The sequence below is a fragment of the Cygnus olor genome, chromosome 18 (genome assembly GCF_009769625.2).
Source record: "Cygnus olor isolate bCygOlo1 chromosome 18, bCygOlo1.pri.v2, whole genome shotgun sequence".
NCBI classification, from domain to species: Eukaryota; Metazoa; Chordata; class Aves; order Anseriformes; family Anatidae; genus Cygnus; species Cygnus olor.
This window is the reverse complement of record NC_049186.1, coordinates 8,564,499-8,581,010: the sequence shown is the minus strand read 5'-3', so window position 1 is coordinate 8,581,010 and position 16,512 is coordinate 8,564,499. Positions and strand designations below refer to the sequence as shown.

The following is a 16,512-nucleotide window of genomic DNA, read 5'->3' as shown; positions in this document are numbered from 1 at the left end:
GTTGACCATTGCAAGAACAATAAGGATTTTTAGGGGCATTATGACTGGGTTAGTAAAACACAGCTGCCCCTGAAAGTCCCTCATTTTTCTTGCTGCCGCTCAGTCCCCTCCAGGTCCCTAGGAGGGCAGAGGTCTGACAGGCTCCTCTCTCCAGCACGGCTGTGCCGTCTCTGCTGGCCGGCCCCGCAGCCGCCCCGAGCACAGTGACCAGCCGTGACACAGACAGGAAGGTGTGGAACTGCTTTGTCATCGCTGCAGGCTCCCTCCTGAGCAAACGCCGTGCTGCACTTCAGCGTAATGCCAGATGGCTCGTCTGTCACTCGGCAGAAATGCCATCAAACAAAGCCTGGCATAGCTCGTCACAAGCAACCCTCAAGTGCCCCAAACTGCTGGGGCAAAAGGAAGCAATGCCTCGCCTGCAAGCACACATGTCATGGGCAGTCAGCACCCTGGCACTGCGTCCAGGACACGCGGGGACCCCAGACCTGACCAGCACCCAGCATTCGTGCATCAGCGCCCCCAGGGTGCCAAGCCACAGTGAGAGCAGGTCACACCTGCTTGCCCAATTGCAGGAGCAGTTACTCTTGATTTATTAATAAAGCTGGGATTTTAATTAGCTAATTACTACCGATTTCTCAACAGCTTTCAGCTTAAGCAATATTTGAAAGGAATCTACAGGTTTCCTACTAAAAAGGTGCCAAGTAGTTGGCTGGGAATTTTCAACCCTCATTTACAAATCCTCCTGGAAATCCCAGCCCAGCCCAGCATGTCCTTAGGGCAAGGAGCAACACTTTCCTTTTAGTTCATCAGTAATGTAAATTTTGATGGAAGTGGACTCAACAAAAACCATAAGCAGATTCCCACATGTCCTTCTGCTCTGCTGTTTCCACGAGCTTTCTGTGGAGGGTGCTGGGATGGGCCCATCCCTGCCGTGGACCTGCACGCACCTCCGCAAGCTGGCGAGTGCCTCGAGGGCTTCCAGGGCCTTTGTAGCACAGCCAGCAACCGAGGACTCTCAGCACTATTTTTCTTTTTGCTTGCATTAAATATGTCCTGTCCCTCAGCAAAGGACACCTCTTCCCGCTCCAGTTACAGGCTAGGAAGAACACGACTGATGATTATCCCTGCAGACCTGCGAGGTGCGATCCAGCAGGGATCTCGCAGGGCACAGCTCCCCCTTCCCCTTCCCAGCCCAAGTGCTCCGCGGGACTCAGTCGCTCGCCGCTGCGTTAGCATTCAGCTCCAAAACAATGAGGCTGAGCTGCCACGTTCAGCTGTGCAGAGCAGCATCTTGTTTGGAGCTGCTGCCGTTCAAACATGCCATCTCCAGGGACACGGGCGGCAGGCTGGTGCAGCTGTTTTGCATGCAATGGAAACGCCGAGGTTTGGGGCAGTCATAGAGATCCACAAAGTGTAACACAAGGCAACAACCTCACCCCTTCTATCAGCGGATGACGCTCCACAGAAGCGGCCAATCTGACATCCAAAAAATTCCTGAGACCCCCTCATCACTGTACAGAGCCACACCTTATTTTCATTTTGAATTTCTTCTAAGGCTTGAAAGTCAAATGAAAGCAAGCATTATGCTCCCATTTGGTAATAAAACATGAGCCATGATTCTGAACCAAATATTATTTGCATCTTTAAAAAAATTATAACAGCGGTATAATAAGAAAAAGCAGGAGCCCTCTGAATGCTAATGACGTTGGTGTCCTAAATGAAGCATAAAAGCCAGATCCTGCAAGAAGCAAAGCATGAGTCAGAGCGTCTGCAGTTCCCCACTGAAAGCAGCACTCATGGCTGCTTCATTCATTTAAGGAATCAATTCCTTTGTAATGAGCATCAAGTAGTTTCTAGGACTAAAATTAAAATGAGATGCATGCTGTTATTATTTTCAAAAAGTTCCCTCTCTCTCTCTTTTTTATTTTATTTCTTGGAATGACAATAAACAGCTCTTTGTAGTTGGAAGGAACCCCAGGCAAGGATCAGGTCTGTAGCCCTTGCTGTTGTGCTGACACAGAAGACAACCAGAGGAGCCCCTGCCCCGGGCACACAGCAGCCTCCCCAGCGGCCAGCACCCCACCACGAGCAGACGGAGCACGGCCAGGGTGCAGAAGAGCAGTGTCGCTGCAGATGTCGGCCCGCCAAGGCTTTCTCACCCAGCTTTAATTTCACGTGCGTGGCAGACTCCAGAGAGGATGGATGCGTCCTGCTCCAGAGAAGCCCCTTTGCAGAGGGTTCACATGTTCCTTCTTGGACTCCAAATCCAGCACAAGGCTGCATGTGCTGGAAGAGGGACCAACTGCCCGAGCTGTTCTCTGCTCCCTGCTGCCCCAGTCCCACTGCCAGACGAGGCACAATCAGACTCGAATCATCAGAGCACGAATCTCTGGGTTACACTGGGGTTATCAGGAGGATTAGGGACTGAAGTCTTTTTGGTGTGTTGGATCTGAAACTCAAAAAATGCAAGAACTGCACAAAAACAAACCGAAGGTAAAAAGTGACTGCAGTTTCTAGAATTCTTCCAGCTTTAGTCATTGAGGGGGATTGTTAGGAATGGACAAAGGGCTGTTTCCCTTAATTTTTTTAAGTGTGAATTTCGTCTTGACAGTTTCCTTTCAGAAACAAAAATTGAAAACAAATTGTCCTATACACAAAACAAAGGGACAGATCCTCAGCTGGAATAGACTGGTATTACCAAATGAAAAACACCCACCCGCAGGAGAGACTCCGGCCCTTTTGACAACAGCTGCCTATCCTGCTCAGCCCAGACAAGAGCTTCAGCCTCTGGTTTTAGCTGGCAGCAGAGCTGACTGTAGGTAACTGGAAGAAGAGGAAGAAAACACACCAGTGCTCCAAGGACTGTGCACTCCATACGTCCCCAGACCGGAGCTGACAGCAGGTGAAGGAACCAGTGGGCAGAGCCCCAAGAACCAACTGATACCAACATAGCCCTGAAATGAATGGGCTGCTTTGGAGAAGTGCTGGCTTCCAGAAAACAGTTATGGGATTTACTTTTCTGAAAAGAGGCTTTTGTCAGATTTTTCTCTCAAAACCAAGATTGGGTTGATCATCATCTTGAAAATTACATGAAAGGTCCCCTATAAAATATTAACTGTGCAGTGCAAGAGGACAAATGCATGACTGAGTATAGTCCAGTCCATCCCAAGCCAGACCTGCCCCCATGAGAGGCAGCACAATTGCACATGGTGTTTGGGAAATCCCTTCAGCAACGAACAAGTTACTAATAGTGGCGTTTATTAGCATTGGTACTGCCAGCACAAACTATGACTCTGATCAGGCTGTCCTTTGTGCAGGCCCAAGCGTGCTCCAGAAGTTACCATGCTAGCTGAGTCTCCTTCACCCAGAAGAAGATAAAAATACATCCATCAGTTAAATTCAGGAAGCCTCTCACTTTGCCAATTACCAGAAGACATCCCAATTGCTGTTGTCTCAGTGGTGAGAGCTGCCCAGCCTCCATACAGAACTCAAAGCTCTTTGTCCTCATTGCACTGGGACCCTACAACGAACAAACCCTTGAGCACTGATGGAAGAGAACCCATCTTCATTTTCTTTGAACCCCTCAGTTTGGAGCATCATTCTTCCTCTCTCCCAGCCCTGCCACCAACATCAGCAGAGGAGCTGGAAAGCCAGGTTTATTTTTAGGGGATGGTACATTTAGGCCCTGTTAATCTTGACTGGTCCCTGTGAAAATGACAAGGTTGGATAATCAAACACATTACACAGACTTTCCATGGAGTCTGCTTGGAAAACTACCCTCCCGCCTTTCAGTGACGTAGGAGCCAATAGTTCAAACGGTAGCATTTAATACGGCGCTGACTTGCCTCGTTATGGTGACTATGTCCTGTGAGCATTTATACGCAGAGGCCTCACAGAACAAGGAAACTAAAGCACTTAACTGTCTTTAAGTATATAAAATAAAACAATTAGTCATCAAAAAGTCTTCTAGGTGCTGCCACATTACACCCACCCTGAGTTGCAAGAGAGGATGGCAGTGCTGTGGGGTCAGGTGGCATGGCCAAACAAACGCGTTGGCAAAACAAACCCAAAGCAACCAAGAAGGGAGCTGTTGGTGTGAAGACTAATAATGCATTAAACTGGTTGGCCCAAGGAAGGGGACAGGAAGGGAGAACGCTAGGAAAGAGCTCTAGGGGAGGAGCTCTGGCTGAAGGAGGCTTCGTGACTGCTAGTAAATTAAACAGTGCGGGGGCCAAACAGCCCTGCCTGAAGTCTCCCAGCCACCAAAACACGGCGGCCACATCCAAACAGCCTGTTAATAACGGCCCCTGGCCCACACAGGCTTTCAAACCAGATCCAGGACTGACTGGAAGAGTCCCAGGCCAAAGCCCTGCCCAGGACCAGGCGAAGCACGCAGCCATCGGCTACTCGGGTTGCTAGTGTGGCGTGAGCAGAGGTTGCGGCCCCGCAGGTCTGCAGGTGCCCAGCCAGCAGGCAGCTGCGCACAGATGCCCGCCGGGTCCCAGCTGAGTGCATGCTGCAGGTCTGTGCCCGGGCTGACCACCGCAGGAAAGGCAGGCACGCTGCTGGCATTGACCCGCCCGCACTGCCTCCCATTCTGGATCTCCAGCGCTGCGAGCAGCAAGCTGGGAGGGAAGCAGCCAGGCAGAGGCTGCCCAGCTCAGGCTTTGCTGGAACAGAACCTGGTCTGGCTGGCACGGAGGGAGGTAAAGAACAGGACAGCAGCAGGAAATTGCTCAGCAAAAGGGCTTTTTAAATAATTTCACTTTAAACAAAACTAAGGCATTACCATAAAGTAAATGGCCACACCTTGCTACTTACAGCGCTCTGCTAACAAGAGCAGCTTTTCCATAGCTATTCAAATACGAGACCTGGGTGCCGAACCAGCTCTTTCAAGCTCGTTTCCAAACTCCAGCCAAAAACGACTTTCTGATTCACCACTTTCTCAGGCACAGTATGCAGAGTACGCCTGCAGGCTGGAGCTGCGCGGTACAGAGTACTTAGGCACAAGTTTAATTACTCTGTGGACCAGGGATGCGATTAATCATACGCTTGAAGTTAAGCATGTGCTTAAGCACACCACTGACCCGGAGCCTTTAGGATCTAACCAGTATTCCTGTGCTCCCCGTTTTCCTGCTCTTTGAGGCTCAACAAGTGGAAAGAATATAAGACTGTTCGCGTGGTCATACACTCCCAACAACTCACTTCAAGTCTGGTTTCTGATTTTTTTTTTTCCATTACAGTTTTTGTACCTATTCTCCACATTTCCTCACCAATACTGATTACGGGTATTACAACAGTAGGGATATTATCAGAATTTATTAGCATTAAAACTGGAGCTAATTATTATCATTTATGTGTGTTTAAAAAGCTTTGGGCTTAGTTCTTACTGTGCCTAAATGGGGCTTCAGGTAACAACTTACATTCGTTTAATATGCACATTTTGAGGATTAGTTCACTTATGTCTGAGGAGTTTACAAAGTCCTCAAAAGAAATCTGAAGCTTATTACTGAAACTATTGCACTGCTAGCTATGGACTCATAGAAAAACTCAGCCATAAAATATGCATCAGCCATGGGTGGTCACGTAAATTCACATTTCATTATCCACAGCGTACCTATCCTGGGGATTTTTTCACTGCGCTTTTCCACCTTTCCAGCAAAGATTTATTCCTAATTCATACTAATTTCAGGAAGTTCAAATTGTATCCAGCCCACAGGGAGGAGCAAGCAGAAGATCACAGGACCAGAAAGCTCCATTTTTCAAGACACAACTGCCTCTTTAATGACTGAGGAAATCCCTGATGGGGAGGTTGGAGGGACAGGAGCTGCTTCCTAAGGCAGGCGTGGGACCTGTGCGCACTGCCAGCTGGAGCCTCCAGAAGTCCAGGAACACTCGTGCCCCACGTTCACCCAGTAAAATCAGTTAATATTGACAATTCAGGATATTTCAATTAAAGCATAGCATGCGCTAATCAATTTTCAACCAGCAACTGAGCGCACATGGGATTTGATTACAAGAGAAGAGGCACATGTCTCTAAAGGAAGCCTCCTCGGAGAAAGAAAACAGATACAATAATTGATATATGTTTTGGCTACTCCTAACTAATCCCATCACACGCTGTTTATTACCAGTGCATTCATGAAAAGTGCCTATTTTGGTTACCAGGACGAGCTGGAGGAAAGGAAAATCCCCCCGAGACAGCTTGCTGAGCCCAGGCGCCCTCACTGCTCTCCCACACTAACACGGTGACCTCGCTCCCTCAGCCTGCGCTGCTCCCTGCTTAACCTGCTGCTCTTCTTGCAAAATGCAGAAACATCTTCCACAGAAAAATAAAGTCTGTATTACTAGGAAACCTACCTGCTTAGTCTTAATGCTGTATGTCTGGGAAAATTTACATGTCCTTTTTTTTTTTTTTTTTAAATTATCTCAGCTTGATTTCACAACAACAGCTTTGAAACTTTTTCCTAAACATGCTAGACACAGATTCAATAACTACTGAGAATGGTGGCTGGTTTGGGGCCCAACCATGTATTTCCAGAAGCCTCCTTAGAGCAGTAAAAGTCACAGGACCACCCCCCTCATTTGCTAAATATCATTAGTTCAACTAGACAGGGCTTGGCAGCAGGAAGTTGAGCTGGTGTCTCTAACATCGCTGGTGTTTTAGAACCATAAGAACAGGTTATAGAAACCCAGATTCACCTGCCACACAGGGGGACAGAGGATCACAGCAACCTTCAGAACAGCTGAGTTGTAGAGGACCGCACCAGTGCCCGCTGCCACTCAGTGACTTGTCAAAGGAGCAGCTTTGTACCTGCAAGTTTTAGACATCTGGTGATAAAGCCATCAAACGCATCTACAAGTTGAGTGAAATACATGGTTAAAAGGCTGCCAGGTGCCTAGGTCGCACAGGGAGCCATTGCCCCACCAGAAGGCCCCAGCGCTTTCCACTGGTGCTGGAGGGAAGCTGGGCCAGGGCCCCATCTTCATACAGAGTTGGCTGAAGGCCTCCCGGGGTGAACTAGAAGCCCTGCTGCGATTTTCAAAAGGATACTTTTAATGAGAATGAGCCTTTGCCAGCTAACACTCCACCAGTCTCCAGGCTTACCATTGCTATTCAAGTGCAAGGGGTGCCGAGAAATGCTCAGGAAAGGGGAAATCCTGCTTAGGAGTCAGTGAGCAGGAGGCCTTGCTACCAGCCCTGCTGCGGGCAGTAGGGTTCCCGCTCACCTGAGCTGGACTCGGAGCACCTCCTGTGGGCATACTGAAACCGGTCCTTTGCCTTGGCCCTGACAGACTTAGGGACACTACAGCAGACACCAGGACTGGCTGGCAAGAATCTGCTGCATGTGGCAACCTGCTGCCAGTGCTGACTGCTCCCTGCTGCCCGCTTTCATTTGACTTTAGGTCGGACACCCCAGTCAATGTACTCAGTTTGGCTTTTATTTTCACCTCTTTTCCTTCCTGGCTGTCAGGTAATAGCTCAGCAGTGCTGGCTACGCTCAAAGCTGTGCCTGGAATAGTGAAGTTGTAGGGAATTTCATTTAACAAAAAAGAAGTATTCAGCCATCTCTTTAGCTCATGGGGAAATCACTCTGGTGGGAGATGATTTCTGGAGGCTGTACTGGGATATACTGCACTTCTTTCATGCAAATTAAAGCGTTTCCTTCCAGGTGCAGATTTACTTAAAGGGAAGAAGACAGAGAAGAAGAAGAGCATATTTACTGTGTTGACCCCGCTCCCCTGCCATGCTGGCCCCACTGGGGCACAGAGCACCCCTCGGTGGGACCGTGCCCATGCCACTTGGTTGTCAAAAGCACTGATTCTGTTTGCAGCCCACCAGGTCGGGACCTCAGGTGGTATAAGGCAGTACGACTCCTCTGCAGTCAACATTCACGCCCAGCTCAGCCCACCTTGCTTTGCAACAGCCTTGTTACATGTATTTTTAAAGCACTTAAATCTGTGCTTGCTGTCTGCAAGCAGCTGGCCATAAGTCAGGGTTGCTGTAACACTGCTAGCTAGCTAGTTACAAAATACTTCTATTTGTAAAACGCACTTCAAAGTTAAAAAAGTTTTGGAAGTTACAGATTTACAAACACTCATTTAGGAACACAGGGCTCTAGAACAATAAAGGTACAACTCCAGGCTGTTCATCCAAAAACATCACCAGTCACCAAAACTACAGAGCACAGGACAAAACCCGAGCTGGTGCAGATCACGATACCACGATATCTCCACTAGCATACAGGAGAGGTTTATTTAGCAGTGGGCATACCTGCTGCTTCTTTGGAGAGCTGTAAATTCATTCTGTGATGTAGACAATCTACAATCCCAATTCATATTTTACATGTAATCTCCTATCAGACGTTTTGAAATGAAACTTTTTTTTTTTAAGGCAGTAGTGCCTTAGAAGTATAAAGACATCCAAAACTTTATGTAACTACTATTACATAATACCCCAAACTGGCTCTTAAGCACTTTCCCTACGCTCTGGAATCAGTACACTTTTATTTGGGGCATGTGAAACAACGAGCTACATGAGTGCAGTTACTGGCACAGGGCAGCGTTTTGGGGGCGAGGGGCAGCAGAGAAGAGTTCACTGCAGTGGAAATTTTAAAGGGAGAAGTTTCCTACTATGTTCCTAAAGAAATTTGCAAGACACACTGTCAGGAAAAATGTTGTCTCTCTGCCCTTAGCAGCCATTGATACAGAAATTAAATAAAGTCCTGGAAGGAGGCTAGAGATAGCATTAGTTTTAAAGGCTGTATGCACGCAGAACCTCCAACTGCATATAGCATTAATGTCATAAATGTGTGTGAATGTTCTCATTCAGCCTATAATTTATTCCCCAAGGAGATGCAAAACTAGCTCAAATATGCTACATGCGACCCAAACTCTTCCAATGAAGTGAGTGCAGTATGCGAATCCTGGAGTTAAATTTAGGCTGGGCCTTTGAGTAACGTAATTCTAGTCTCAGTGTAGCACTTGGAGTCGCAGCTAGCATTGTGAAATGACTCAGTGAAGTTTTGCTCCTTTGTTACAATCTTTTTTGGAAGCTCTTCACTAACTCAGATTTAAGAAATTCAATTTTATTTATTCAACTGAATTTTGTTTTCAGTGCAATTGTTTCAAAAAAGTCAATTTAAGTTGTTTTTAAAATGCAGATTCAAGCTGGTTTTTGAGGCTTTGTAACTCATGTGAAACAGGCACTCCAGATATATTAAATACAATATATAAAATACCATTAACTGCATTGCTGAATAATCCATGACACTGGAAAAAAAACTGGATACCATAAATATCTGACTTAAGCTTTTTCAGTAATTACCTTTAACCATAAAATCAAGCAAATAATGTAAATTAAACTAAAATGGGCAAGCTCATTTGTGATTAAGCACCTTTCTGTTTCTAGCTCTGTACAACGGTTACATTTGCATGGGAATATTTTCCTCCTCCAGAAATATTTCCTTCAAAATTAACAAATGAAGTCACAATTATACAAAATATCTTTGTAGTCAAAGCAGATTTTGTAATAAAAAATATTTTAAATGCAACTGAGACTTCAAATCTACTTTTATGGTATCCTTCAAGTGTAAAATACACCCACAATGGTAGAATTGAGGAAACCGTATCTTTCATAAAATACCAAAATAGCATTTATAGTTTTAAATCCAGCATATTTTAACTGAACTACATTCAAATTCTTCCTGATGAAACAATCTCTCTTTTCATGCAAGATTTTTCATGCAGATTCTGGCTCCAAACCTCCACATCAGTTCGCCACAACTTGTTTCACTGGAATTCATCAAAAGATTCAAAAGCCCAGCGCCAAGGAGCTGAGCTTCTGGCCCCCGCATAAGCCATCCTACCGAGCTCCGCAGCCTGGAAAGCCCCACTTCCCAGAACTAGCTGATGTTTTAAACAACAGATCATAATCAAAATGAAGATTCCTGACAAAGTCTCAATATTTCACTCTATAAATTCTTAATTCATTTTCCAGCATTTGTAGGTTGCTGCTAGCTCCACCCTCTCAAATATCAGCAAGTGTTGCTGCTCTTAAAGAGAATTCCGCTTTGGGGAAGTGCGATATTATTCCAGATGTTCCAGCACACGGCAGTTCTGCCTAACCCAACCTCATCGTCGCTTTAACTAAGCTGAGTGTTAAATAGCTCCTGCAATTTAGTCCTTAAACTGCTGCACTTGTCTATTTGAACTTAACCCTATTGGCATTCAAAGCCCCATGCTTTGTAAAACAACAGAGACGCTCCTAAAGAGCTGCATCGATTTTTTTTCCAAAAACATAAAACCACAACTAACTTTAGAAGGCCTTTGGGCCCCTTGTACATTAGCTCATACAAACTGATGATTGAATTAAACTCAAGTGTGTTAAACTGGGTTCCTCACAGTATTTTAAAAGCAACCATGCAAAGAGATAATGCTGAATGAAACCCGCTTTCTAATTTTACAGTTTGAGGAAATTCCGTACCTACAACCGAAAAAAAAAAAAGTAGTGTGCAAGTAGAGAGATTCAAAACAGCTGTAGGCACTGGTACGTCACTGTTTGGTTTAACCAAGCCTTCACTAGGAAAAGGGCCGGAGGAGTCCCTGCCCTGCCTGCAGAGGCACAGGTCCGGCCTTTTTGCCGGATGGGGCAGTCCAGGGTAACGCTGGTGCTCAGAGTGAACAGGGAGAGCAGTGTGTGTTCCACGGCATGGCAGCTGCACCAGTCACTGAGTGCTGCACTGCAGTCATCTGAGCGAGGCTCCAAAACCTTGGTCAAATGGGACGTTTTATAATTAGAGTAATTTTAATGAATGACAACACTAGTGGGCATGGTCTAGGAGTCAGGACTCAATCCTACTAGACCTATAAATGGTGTCACTAACTAAACTGTAGTGGGAAAATACTCAAATCCCGCATGATGCCATGGAATGTGGGCACATCATCTGCCCACGTGGACTTTCAGGACACCATGAAAGACTTTCTGCCAGAAGAGAGGCAGAACAAAGGCCCATTGCCTGCTGCCATAGAAGGGAAAAAACCAAGAACTTATTGCTCCTAACCTGACAGACCACTAAGATCCAAATAAAATCCAGGAAGGCTATACAAAACCAAAGCTACCGAGCAGCATCGTGGAAATATTTTGATTATTTAGCGCTAAAGAAATATGGCATGATCCTATAGTCCATCAGTTAGGCAGGGAAGCGGAAGCTTTCTCCACACCATCATCACTCCTGGCTCATTTCCTACAGTTCGCAGCCACATGATTTCTTTTCCACACTGTTGCTGGCTCACACTAAGGTTCACGCGAATGTGCAGGCATGGAGATGGGATTTCAAAGGCCTATTCTGCCCTCAGCAAGGAAGGGTTTCCCTATCCTAGCAGCTGTAATCCTCCTATTAGTACCACCACATGTACCCACACATCCTTTTCACCCCCCTCTCCCAAAGCGATTGAACCTTGGCATAAAGCAGAAACCCCTCTGCCAGGCAAAAAAATAAATAAATAAATAAATAAATAAAATAAAGAAATATCCCATGCCTTGTGAAAGCCACGCAGATGCTGCCGATCTTTGGTATTTTACAGGGATGTTACAGACTGCAGGAAGCAGCTGAGGGCTGCCCCAGCCCCTGCGGACCAGCCCCAGGCACCCTGCAGCCCCTCGCAGGCACTCCTGCCCCCTCCTCTCCCCTTTGGGACGTCACTTTGGGGTCCGCGGTAAGGGAAACGATGAAGTCAGCAGGAGCTGGAAGGCTTTTCTCAGGCAGGCCTGCAGCAGGAAGGGAAAAGCGCATTCCCTTCATCTGCTTTGCCTCTGCGTGCTTCAGAGCCGGCCTGCAGCGGGAGCTGGCACGGAGCACGCCGAGCGCGGGGCTCGCCATCTGAGGAGGGTTCCGAGAGCAGAGGGAAGGGGAGCTCTGCAGCTTGGCTGCTTCCCTCGCGCCGAATTCAGCCCTCACAGAGTGCACAAGGCTCTAACACGAGCACATCCAGGCTTTTGTGAAAGGTCTGTACCGAGCAGCAGAGCTGATACCAGACACAGGCTGAATCTAACCGTCCCTCCTCGGTCGTATAAATGTGTAACCCACACACCGCAGACTTGCCATGCCCTGTGCCCTTCTGCAACTCAAAATACAACCCTGGCTTGAAGGTCTCTATTTGCAAACATAGAGGAACAGTGGTTCCTAAATTGCAGGCAAACATTTGACTTCACTCAGCCCAATTCAAAGAATATCCTGCACGAACCCCACCCTTCTGCCCAACAACTCCAGCCTTAATGCCTAGATAGTTTTCTTTCAGGCTTTATCACAGATAAAATATGGCCCCTTTTTTATTGAAGGAGTAGAACCTGCCAAATATTTACCAACTCTTTCAGAAGGCTGAAAATGTCACTCTTACTGTGTAATAAACTTCCCCAGAAAGGCCCTGATAAATAGAGAGCCTCACCGTACTGCCCAGAACTAGTTTATTGTGGCCTGAGTATTGCCAAGTCTGACTGACGAAGAAAGCATATTTGTACACACAGAAACATTAGCAAGAGAGGCATCAAGTTTAGAAGTGAAAATAAAACAAAGCCCCATTATTAACTGGGGTGTGTGGGGGGAAATAATTGAGCCTGCATCCCAGAGAGCAAAGGATATTATTGAAAGCTTCAGAGCTAAAAAAGTAATTTAAGAGCTTGTCCACAACTTGCAGCAGAAGCTTGAACCATCTTATTTAGCATTTGGAAAGTGCTAAAGTGTGGCCTACCCCCAGCCCAGCCTTCAGAGCAATATTATTTAAAAAATAAAATATTTTTACTTTGTAATTTGACCCACAAAAAGTCATTTGGGGCAGGAGGGAATGTTCTCTTCCAGCCTGAAATTTAATTCAGAGAGAATGTTAAAACTGAACAGTGTAAACCAGATGCTGAGAAATACGGCTGCAGCGCACTGCATGTTCTTTGGGGCGCAAACACAAGTTGGAAAGGGCTCGTCAATGCCGTGTGTGCAGCTACAATCTAAACAGTTGCTAATAATTATAGGTGAATGAAGAAAAACTACGTTCCTAGCATCAGAAAGTCCATCAACAGTTGTAGCAGCTATAAACAACTACATCCACTCTAATTCAAACAGATGAATGCTGCTTGAAAAGCAAAATGTGTCCTTTCACCTTAGCAAATGCCATTAAGAAAAAAGATTTCCAAAAGGGACCAGGGAGACAGAAGCTCAGCTGAACAGATTTACCAAGTCCTGATGATGGCAAAACACTGAGCACTCGCTCCCTGCAACAACAGGCTTTGACTGGGTCTTGAAGGAAGCACCCAAACCAAAAGCTCGTAACTCAAATTATGCTATATAGTGCTCCAAAACAGGGCTTTTGGGGGCAAAACTTGCCAGAGTTACTTAAATGCAGGAAGAAAACAATTATTGCTGGAAAAAATATCCAGATTATGCTAAATCTGGCAAAAGCTAAACCCAGCAGTTTACCCAGCTTTACAAAGCAAACCACAATTAAGAAAATCTCCTATGAAAGGGAAAACTTCAGTTGAGCCTACCAGCCAGCTCCAGAGACTGAACTGCAACACAAGCAACCTCAGCAGAAGTCGCTGCTTGCCAGCGATACCGAGAGCTTATACAAGGAGTTGCGAGGAGCGTGCTAAAGAGGCACAGAAATCTACCCCCAGTTCCCCCCTTTCACACCATCAGGTTTTAATGTTAATGATATGGCTCTGCATGCTTAAAGTATTTTTACACTATGCTCGTTGTCTTGTAGCCCCGTCTTGTTCCAGGGCGGATGATTAGAATCAGATTTCTGTGATTTCACTGCAGATTAACTTCGTTAAGAGCTAAAGATCTGCAGGGAGAAAAGGGCTGCAAATAGGACAGCAGAGCCGTCCCCGACGGCGTTCTTTGCGAGAAGAGGAACAGCATTTTTGCCTTTATTCCTTACTTTCACATACTTTTCCGTTTTGTGGCTGCTAGACAGTCTTCTCTGGAAAAAATGGGCGTGCAGGGAAAAGAAATGTGCAAAAAAAATTCCTTTAAATTTTGGTTTCAAAGAAAGCTCCCACCCAGTACCCACGTACAGATTCCTAAAGAGAACAGGCCCAAGGCAGACCTGACCGCTCCTGCTGGCCCCAAAGTCCAACCAGCACCTGAAGGACTGCACACGGGAAATAATTCTGCTGCATCGAGGACAGTATGCCCAGACACATGTCAGAGGAATAGCTATTAATACACCTTTTAGTATGCTGCGCACAAGTGTCTGGATACAGAGGACTGAAGGAGAAAAACTTAAGCACGGGTCTGTAATAGCATTTGCAAATTCTTGCAAACCATGAAACACAAAGTGAATATTTTTATGGGCAAAGTCTATAGAATAAAGCACTGAAAACAGGTTTTGTTTGCAAAAATCTCATGGGGTCTGAGTGTAAAAGTTATGTGGACTGTATCAGTGTCTGTGTACACACACAGAACATAGACTCCTGCAATACTACAGCAAAGAAGTGATTCAGTTCTAAAATCTTCCTCTGTTTTTTAAGCCACTTCATTTTCCATTCGGGAAACTCAGGCCAAGTAGCAACAATATTCTCATGGCTTTCTCGTTATTCTAGATCATTGTTCTCGACTTGACAAGAGAGAAAGAAAAACATCTCTACACAAATAAAAAATTATGGGGAGCCTCAAAATAATTCTAAGAACTTAAAATGCAATGTAACATAACACCGAAGGGCGCAGAAGTTAAAAATACAATGCTACATAAGCAAACAATAATATCCACAGACTGCGTTGTATCTATATCGTGCCCAAAGAAGGAGCACAAACCAGTGCCTACAGGAGTGCAGGGCGCCGGACCAAAGACAAGTAATAGGGAACCTCAGGAGGGTGAGGGGTAAGAGCATCGAAGGAAGAAGAGAAGGACCAGGAGCCAGGCCACTTGGTGTGTATGTGACCAGATTTATTAACAAAAAAAAAAAAAAAAAGAGGAAAGGGGAGAGAGCAGAAAAAAGAAAACAGATGTGTTTTCTGAAAGTGAAAGCGGTGGGGAAGGATGCACATGGCCTCGCAGGAGCGAAATCCGGGCGCTCGCTGCCTGCTAAGGCAGGGCCCGGGCACTGCGGGGGGGGGGCGGCCGCGGCATCGCCGACGGCCCCGGTCGTTCGAGGCCCCTCCGGAGGGGAAGGGAAGGAAGGCACTTACGGCTGGCCGCCTCCGGCCGCTCCCCGCGGCCCCGGGCAGCGGCCCCGCCGCGCTCCGTCTTCGCCCGCTGCGAGCCCGGCAGGTCCTGGGAGCCGAGAACTGGGACTTTGTAGGCCAGTTGAAGCCACGAACCTCTCATCTCGCCCGCAAAGACCCAGCCCTCAGCTCGCCCGATCAGGCGCAGGCTGTGATTTATTTTTATTAGCACCGCTAGTGTTTTCATTCAACTCCTTGCCCTGGCCGCTGCCTGCCGCAAGCGCAGAGCCCCGGCCCCGGCCGGAGCGGGGCCACCCCCGGCAGCAGCCACCGCCCCCTCCCCGGGCCGGGCCGGGCCGTGTCGGATAGAGGTGCCCGGCCCCGAGAAAGAACCGGAGCCGCCGGCACCCCGCAGCCGCCCGCACCTCGGGCCGGGGCCCGCAGCCCCCGGGCCGGGCCCCGCAGCGCACCGTGACTCGGCACGGCGGGAGCCCGAGCCCCGGTACCTGCTCTGAGCGCCCAGGGGGGCTCGGGAGAGGGGCTCGGGGGGACCCCTCGGTCCCCGTCCTCCCCCAGAGCCGCGGGGCCCCGGCACAGCTCGGGCTCAACTACGAGAAGCGGGGAGAGGCGGCGGGCGGCCGCGGTGCCCCCTCTCCTGCCTCGCCGGCTGCTCGCAGGCGGGTATTTAGGCTGGTGCCGAGCCCGGCGAGATCTTTTCCACCCTTCCTCTTTGCCTTCGCAAAAAGCGAAAGAAAAAAAAACAGAAATTCGTTGCCACAAGGGACGTTGCAACATTGCTCTCGGCTTTTCAAGCGCTGCGTTCGCCCCGGCGTGCTTTAGAAGTCCCAACCCAACAAGCAGCAGAAGAGAAGTAGGGAAAAGGAGGGAAAAAAAAAAAAAAAGAAAAAAAAAACTAAAAGCAGCCATTAAAAACCAGCCCCCCAGCACCCCAAACCCCTCAAACCAGCAAGAGGCGAGCTGCTCCATGCGGCGCGGTCCCGGCGCTGCGGTGCCCGGTGGCCGGCTGCAGCCGGGTGCCCGTCCCTCGAAAGTTTGCTCCACGTGTTGCGGCCGCGGCCCGGGAGGCTCGGGCCGGCTCCCGGGGGCGGTGCGGGCCCCGCCGCCCCCCGCCGCGCACGTTTAAGGAAGCGGCCGGTCCCCACCCCTGCGCCGGGCAGCTCCAGCCGCCAGCCGGCCGGGCGAATTTGGGAGGCTCGCCCGGGCTGCCCTCTCCACCCCCTCGCCCTCCCAGGAGCTCCGCCGAGCCCCGTGCACGAGAAGGGAGGAGGCCTCCGGTGCCCGCCGCCGCCCCGCCGGTGCCCGCCGCCGCCGCCCGCCCGCCCCGCGCTCCTCC

At 48.2% G+C, this 16,512-nt stretch overlaps 1 long non-coding RNA gene across 1 annotated transcript in view; it reads right to left on the bottom strand.

The window, feature by feature from the left end:
• The window catches only part of LOC121057118, a 19,519-nt gene extending 3,007 nt beyond the window's left edge, over positions 1-16,512 (bottom strand). Inside the window, exon 1 of the long non-coding RNA XR_005813647.1 lies at positions 16,123-16,512. This is a non-coding gene — a long non-coding RNA (uncharacterized LOC121057118). The remainder of the gene's footprint in view (positions 1-16,122) is intronic.